This window comes from Chiloscyllium plagiosum, unplaced genomic scaffold (assembly GCF_037043375.1).
Source record: "Chiloscyllium plagiosum isolate Xiang-an unplaced genomic scaffold, Cpla_swu_hap1 HiC_scaffold_15, whole genome shotgun sequence".
Classification (NCBI taxonomy): domain Eukaryota; kingdom Metazoa; phylum Chordata; class Chondrichthyes; order Orectolobiformes; family Hemiscylliidae; genus Chiloscyllium; species Chiloscyllium plagiosum.
Genome location: NW_028270153.1, coordinates 37265199 through 37273336, shown reverse-complemented (window position 1 = coordinate 37273336; position 8138 = coordinate 37265199). Strand labels below are relative to the sequence as shown.

The 8138-nt window shown below is 40.4% G+C and overlaps 1 long non-coding RNA gene and 2 other non-coding genes across 3 annotated transcripts; all 3 read left to right on the top strand.

The window, feature by feature from the left end:
• Nucleotides 1-3477: 3477 nt before the first annotated feature.
• On the top strand, nt 3478-3574 carry LOC122560355 (small nucleolar SNORD12/SNORD106). Its single transcript, XR_006314724.1, has one exon. It is a non-coding gene; the product is annotated as a small nucleolar SNORD12/SNORD106 (small nucleolar RNA).
• Nucleotides 3550-5676, top strand: LOC122559910 (uncharacterized). Its single transcript, XR_006314595.2, has 4 exons — nt 3550-3705; nt 5027-5079; nt 5273-5383; nt 5473-5676. It is a non-coding gene; the product is annotated as an uncharacterized LOC122559910 (long non-coding RNA).
• On the top strand, nt 5121-5209 carry LOC122560356 (small nucleolar SNORD12/SNORD106). The gene has a single exon (XR_006314725.1). It is a non-coding gene; the product is annotated as a small nucleolar SNORD12/SNORD106 (small nucleolar RNA).
• Nucleotides 5677-8138: the final 2462 nt, after the last annotated feature.

The window sequence follows — 8138 nt, the reverse complement described above, 5'->3', positions numbered from 1 at the left end:
TTTGACCTAAAGCTACACATCCTTATGATCTCAATTTTTTTAAAAATCCTTTAAAATATTCTTTCTTCTTGGATTTGTTTAAATAGTGAGAAAGTGGGTTAGTGTTAGCAATCATTTATGAAGAGTAAATCCTGAAACAGTATGATTCTCATTTTTCCTGGATGCTGAGAATTTTTTCTACCTCCTGAATTGCTCTGATGTTGAGCTTATGAGTATATAACCTATTCCCCAAAAATTGAGACCAAACATTAAAACAACGTTGGAGGTGGCTTATGGCGAAAGTGAGTTAAGTTGGAAATAAAATGGACAAAAAAAATCCATTTTCAGCTATAGCTGACAACTGGGATCTTTGCAAATGTCAAAAAGGTGAGGCCACTAGTTGATCAAACATTGGACAAATGATGCATGAGAGAACAATGAAACTTTCCTCCGCTCACTATGCCTCCAATTTAATCACGCAAATAACTTTACTCTGTTGTCATTTTATCAAGCTTGCCTTCAATGAAGAGCAACTATAATGATGATTATATTGCTAACATGATTGGCAATACAAATAAACATGCACCTTTGCCCTGGAAGAAAAGTAAATGGAGTTAGAGAGTGATACGCCAGCCCCCCTACTGTGTCAATTAAACAATGACGTGGAGATGCAAACCCAATTCTGATATACTGTTCTTCTGTAGAGTTTTTAAATGGTGTCCAGAGATATTTGTAACAAGTGCCAAACAGGAGAGCTAGTGCAAACATTCACTAAAGTAATTGCATGCCACTCCTGGAGGGTTATTGTAAACTTTGATTAGAAACAATTGCTTTTATTTATGAAATCTAAATCTATAAAGAATCATTCAAGGAAAAAAAAAGCAGTGCTCTGAAAGCTAGTGCTTCTAAAGAAACCTGTTGGATTATAACCAAGTCATAGAGATGTACAGCATGGAAACAGACCCTTCGGTCCTACCTGTCCATGCCTGCCAGTACCAGCCTCCACCACTTCCTCTGGCAACTCATTCTAATAACCAATGTCCTGTACAGCCACAACATGACTTTCCAACTCCTGTACTCAATACTCTGACCAATAAAAGAAAGCATATCAAACGCCTTCTTCACTATCCTATCTACCTGCGACTCCACTTTCAAGGAGCTATGAACCTGCACTCTAAGGTCTCTTTGTTCAGCAACAATCCCTAGGACCTTACCATTAAGTGTATAAGTCCTGCTAAGATTTGCTTTCCCAAAATGCAGCACCTCACATTTATCTGAATTAAACTTCATTTGGCACTTCTCAGCCCATTGGTCCATACCATCAAGATCCTGTTGTAATCTGAGGTAATCTCCTTCACTGTCCACTACACCTCTAATTTTGGTGTCATCTGCAAACTTACTAACTGTACCTCTTATGCTCACATCCAAATCATTTATGCAAATGACAAAAAAGTAGAGGACCCAGCACTCCCAATCCTTGTGGCACTCCACTGGTGGTATGTGATTTTTAACCTTGTACACGCCAGTCCAACACCGGCATCTCCAAATCATTTATTTGGAGGCAGTGAACAATGTGCAATTTCTATGCCAACACATGAGGAGGAGTGGTGGTAACTGAAGTGGATTATAGTTGCTACATTCCAGTTTGCTAGATCCTTCAGGCTGTCATAGTAAGGAATGGAGTGGAGAGATTGGATGTCCGTAAAAGAAAATGATTAGGATCAGGAAACTGGAAATAATTTAACTATTGGAGATATAGAGCGTAGTGGGAAGAGATTGGACACGGGAAGAAAAATTAGCGTCTAATTTGAACTTTACATGAAGAACAAATTTAGTCACTTGAATTCAAATTTTAATCAAATAACTTCAGCCCCTGAATCCTGTCTCCATTATGTTTTTTTTCTGGCCAGTATATATCTTATTTTCATGTTTGTATTCTGTCAAGAATGTTTCCTCTGGACCAATGCCTCTCTAATATTACCACTGCCTTTGCTTTTTGTTCAGTGACAATCTTTGTGTATTAATTTATTTACATTTGCCTTAATTTCTGAAAGGTGAACTTTGCTCCTGTTCTCCACAGCTGCTGTTTTAACAGCAGAGTATTTCCAATACTTCGAATTTCAGCCTCAGCAGTTTTTGGTTTTATTTTCCTATCGCTGCACGTAGGTACAGTGTGTAGGTGTGCCTTCACTCAAGAGAACACTGCCTTGTTGGAAGACATCTCTGTTACAAATAAAAACAAAAAAAAGCTGCAAATTCCTAACCAGGTTGGCAGTACCTGTACTGTGAAAATCATACATTCATGTAGAACTCTGAGCTCAAAAACTGCATGAACTTGTGTAAAACTCTGTTATCTCACTTTTTAGATTAGAATCAATCTAAACATCAGGTCATAGACAGAGAACACAGGGGGCCAACACATTCAACATATTCTGGATCAATGGTGCTGGAAGAGCACAGCAATTCAGGCAGCATCCAGGAGCTCCTCGATGCTGCCTGAATTGCTGTGCTCTTCCAGCACCATTGATCCAGAATCTGGTTTCCAGCATCTGCAGTCATTGTTTTTACCTTCAACATATTGTCTAGCTATCACCATTGTTAACAGCTAACCCGAGAATGCAACTTTTTAAAAAAAAGGGTTTGTGATTTACACATGAAAGAAGTGAAACTATCACTGTATTCTAACAGATGAAAGGCTTAACAGACAATCAATTCTTCAGTTATACATTTTTGCTATAAATTCTGTGTTACGATCGAGCCCTCCTCAATCACCTGATGAAGGAGCATCGCTCCGAAAGCTAGTGTGCTTCCAATTAAACCTGTTGGACTATAATCTGGTGTTGTGTGATTTTTAACTCTGACAATCAAAGTTGCAGTTCAATCACCCTGTCATAAATTTCGTTACATTGCGCCCCACCCCCCGCGCGCGCTATTCTCTGGTGCCGCCGCCCATTGGTCCACCAGAGTGCACGTGATTGTCTGGCGGCAGCATACCTGTGACGATACGCATGCGTGTCAGGCAGCGCCTGCCTATATAAGCAGCTGCACGGCTCTCCTCGTTCTTTTGTCAGCGGGACTGAGTGAGGTTGGTATGATTTGTGTTGGAGTGTTCGAGACGTTGAGCGAACACGTGGGTGGCGGCGACGGCGGCCTACCGCTGGTGCATCCCTCCCCTACGTGGCCCAGGAGGCGGCGTTGAATGGGCCGGAGCAGCGGCTCGGAGCCCGGGGATGTTTCGAGGGAAATGTTCCGGCTTCGAGTGCGGGAGCTGGGCCCGGCTGGTTCTGTGTGTGTCGAGTCCGCGGTGCAGCGTGAGCCCGCTGCTGCTCTTGGCCGACGTCTGGGTCGCTCTGAACGTAAAGTCAGTCCTGCTGTTTGAGGACTTTGGGGAGGGAGGGAGAGCTAAGGCAGCTCGCATGTTGTGAAGGAGGGGCACATTTCGAGATGTTTTCCTGTCCATCTGCATCGTTTTGTCTTGGAGGCTGACGCCGAATTTCTGCTGGTGTTTGGTGATGACCTAAACTTTTTTCCCCATCAGATCGTTCATGCTGATTATGGGTGTTTTCAAAGTCAAACTCTGTCTGATTAAACCAGCTGATTAGCTGGTGTAAGGTTTCTTAGTGAATCCGGAGTGATTTAACAGGTTTTACTTTTCTCCTAAATTTACTTAGGCAGATATCGCCACTAATGTTGCCAGATCGAATCATTGGGTGCAAGATGTTCCAGGTTGGTCATATTGCTTTTCAAGTTGCACTTAACTGGGTGTTCGTTTCTATGGAAGGATTATTACGCTAGATTAGGTATTTGTGGTATTTGACAGAGTAGTATGCTGAAAGCTTGAGATGTCAAATAAACCTGTTAAGACTAAGCTGGTGCATGACTGCTGACTTTGTCCACCCTGGTTCAACTCCAGCACTTGTACAATATCTCTGAAATGCCTTCCTAAGGAGTTTGGTTAGAATGAATGTTCCTTGCTTTGCATTTTGTTTTGAGGTGATACTTTTAACGTTATACTCTGAGAGCTACTATGAGCTCTTGGGCAACTTCAAATTAAATCCCACGTTGCATCACAGAACCGCTAACCATCTGATGTATGGGATTTGTGAAAGAGATTATCCTTAGGCCAGTGAACTGAGAATATTTGCTTAGCCACGTGGGTTTAGTCGATCTTTATTCTTTGTTGCTGCTTTCTAAAAGCAAAAGTACGTAGGAGTCTATTTCCAATGTCCGACCAGGACAAGAAGTCCATTGTGCCATCCAGCCAAGCATTGCCCCATGTGCAGCAATTAATGTGCTGGAAAGTTGCTGTTAATGTAGAAGTAAAAATCACTTTACTAAACAAGTGCAGTTGAGGAAGTTGAATGCATGAGTTTAGGGAGTTGAAGGAAGAGATAAGGAGGTGTAATTCCCTGTAAGATTTGGTTTTGGTTTTCCTATAAATTTTGGGAAGGTGAACGTTACCTATGATCTGAAATGTGAGCCAGAATGATGAGATGGGGAATGTGTGGGGCTATGTTGCAATTAAGGGATAGTAGGAGCATAAGAAAGTAGAGAGCTTAAAGTCTTCAGTATAATTTTGTTTCAGTGGAATCAGGATGTGAAATCGCTAGTGGTAATTTTTCTGCAATCAGTAACATTTAACGGTGCATTGTATTTTAACTTTGGCCGTGGGATGTGGCTATTCTTAGGAGTATTGCAATGGTAGGATATGTGTATTCCTATTGTGGCAAAGTTTAAAAGACTGATCCATGGTTAACTAAGTGGGCAAAGTATTAAATTCTGGAAAAAGTAGAGACTGCAATAATGTGTAGATTATTATGTTCTGTCCAAGTTTTCAAGGTTCCTAGCTATTAGTGTGAATTAAATCAAATTAAACTTTATTCTTACATAGTATAGTGAAAAGCTTTTATGTCATCTCGAGTGTTACTGGTTCTGCATGCTAGGCTATATTCAAAGTTAAGCACAATGTCATGGATTTGCAGTTGTCTTGTAGCTCTTTTTGAATTACTAATAACATTGTGCGCATATCCTTTATTTTCTTTCTTAGATGGGTTGTTGCAATGGATGTTGGTATGCAGACCAGCAGTGTGGATAACCATGGTATGTAGAGATGTTCAATCTTGAATTATTAATATTTGTATGACTCAGTGAATGATGTACATTTCTTTCCCCGTCTTATCGATCATGGTGATTTTTAACAAAGATAGCCAAATGTTTCTGACACTGGAAAAATTGTTTTGTTTTGAGCCAGTGCATCAGTCCACTTCTCTCAGTGTGGTGTTTCTTCCTCCAGGCACGAAGTTTTGCAGACCTTGATTGAAATTGGCGCAAATTGCAAATCTGGACTAGGGGTTAGCAAAGACCAGCATAAAGAGGTGGTCATGGACAATGAAGTGCCATTGAGGTATGTGCCACATTTGAGTGATTTTGTTTTTTCCTACCTTTTTTATTTGCCTATTAAAGGTGCCATTCACCATGTATTTTTCTTTACAGGATTTGGAGAAATCTGACAGTTTACAGGCAGCTATCCAGCTTAATACTGTCTCGATGCAATTATTACAACAGCATTTTTTTTGAAGTGGTATTTCAAAAATTTGAATAGTGTTTACCACTAAAGCTCAGTTTTTTCGTATTAAATGTTAACATGTTGAAGATTGTGTTTACTTTAATTGTCTAATAAATACTCATTAAACTAAATTTGCAGTGTTTGACGATTGATTTGTCTGTGATCTGAATTGTCTAGTAATAGGTGAGCTGGCATGATAGCTTATTATATAATTATGGTATATATTGAGTTGAGTACCAAATATCATTATGCACTGACAGTCTATTTCTATATGCCACATTGGTCAATTGATGTCCATTTGGATTATTCATGTTTTTTAACTTTTCCCTTAAACATTTAAAAACTGCAGATGCTGGAAATAAAACAAATTTGAATAGCTGAAATTATGGTTCTGGACCAGAAGCATACACTGCTTTCTTTTCAGATGGTGTCAGGCCTGCTGGGTTTCCCTAGCAATTTCTATATGCATGTTAAAAAGTTTGTTCCCTTAAGCTCTAGATGTGATTTTAATGATTAGGATCAAAATAAAGCAATGATTTCCAAATTAGTTGTTCCACTTGAAATAGAGTTCTTGCATCCCAAAACAGTGTGTATAGAAGCAATTGAAACAAAGCCTGCTGTAGGATGAGAGCCAAAGGTGTGTAAATGAAGATAATGACAAAATTAGCTGTGGATGCTTGGACTTGAATTGCGCAGATGGCCTTTTCCCTAGTTTGAGTCAGATGTACAGCACAGAAACAGGTCCTTTGGTCCAACTTGTCCATGCTGACCAGATATCCTAACTTAATCTCACTCCATTTGCCAGCATGTGTCCCATATCGCTCCAAACCTTTCCCATTCATATACCCATTCAGATGCCTTTTAACTGAACCAGCCTCCACCATTTCCTGTGGCAGAACACTCCATCTGTGTACCACCCTCTCGGTGAACAAGTTGCCTCTGATTATAGGGCACACAATTTATAGTAAAACTCTGCCATAAACTGGTGTGATGTATTGAACAAGTCTTTAATCACTTAGAATGACTTGCATATTGAGACCTGCATCCCCACTTAACAGCAATCTTGGTTTGTGCAATACATTTACATAAGTTGTATGACACTGACCTTTTACTACAAATTGTGTCCTGTAATCCTGCTCCACTCTACCTGACAAAAGAGCAGCGCTCCAAAAGTTTGTACTTTGGATTAAATCTGTTGGGGCTTAAACTTTGTCCATCACAGGCACATCCATATCTCTAATATGCCCTCTGGTGGTTATATATGCAATCCATATTTTCATTTGAAAGTACCCAAAAAAGTTATGCTGTTTGTTGGACTATGCAACAATATTTTGGAGTTTAACGGTAGAACTTTGTGACTCGTTTTTTAAGCTTGGATTTCTCATGGATTTAACAAAGTAGATAGTGAAAACTTGTTTCACTGTGTTGTGGGAAAACAAGGCCTCTGATAAATCAATCCCACTTAAAAATGTTTTTTGCGTTGAACTATCAGTTAAGCATCTGAAATCTCCTGTCTATAGGATATTTTGCTCTGCACAGTCAATGAGGGCACATAATTGGTATGAATGCTGCCTTTATCTGAGATAAAGCATCTTTTCTGATATATTCAAATTTTGTTTGTTTTATGTAAACCTTCTTGCAATTAGCAGACTACAGAGCAAGAGGAGCGTGGCTCAAGAGATAGACTACCAACAGAGTCATAGAGATGTAGAGCATGGAAACAGAGACCCTTTGGTCCAAATCATCCATGTCAACCAGATATCCCAACCCAGTCTAATCCCACCTGCCAGTACCTGGCCCATATCCCTCCAAACCCTTCCAATTCATATATCCATCAAAGTGCCTCTTAAATGTTGCAATTGTACCAGCCTCTACCACTTTCTCTCTGGCAGCTCATTCCATACACGTACCACCCTCTGCCTGAAAACGTTGCCCCATAGATTTCTTTTATACTTTTCCCTTCTCACCATAAACCTATGCCCTCTAGTTCTGGACTCCCCGACCCTAGGAAAAAGACTTTGCACATTTACCCTATCCCTGCCCTTTATAATTTTGTAAACCTTTATAATTTTGTAAATAAGGTCACCCCTCAGCCTCTGACGCTTCAGGGAATACAGCCCCAGCCCGTTCAGCCTCTCCCTATAGCTCAAATTCTCCAACCCAGGCAACGTCCTTGTAAATCTTTTCTGAACCCTTTCAAGTTTCACAACATCTTTCCAATAGGAAGGAGACCAGAATTGCACGCAATATTCCAACAGTGGCCAAACCGATGTCCTGTACAGCCGCAACATGACCTCCCAACTCCTGTACTCAGTACTCTGACTAATAAAGGAAAGTATACCAAACGCCGCCTTCACTATCCTATCTACCTGCGACTCCACTTTCAGGGAGCTATGAACCAGCACTCCAAGGTCCCTTTGTTCAGCAACACTCCCTAGGACCTTACCATTAAGTGTATATGTCCTGTTAAAATTTGCTTTCCCAAAATGCAGCACCTCTCATTTATCTGAATTAAACTCCATCTGCCACTTCTCAGCCCATTGGCCCATCTGGTCCAGATCCTGTTGTAATCTGAGGTCATCCTGTTCACTGT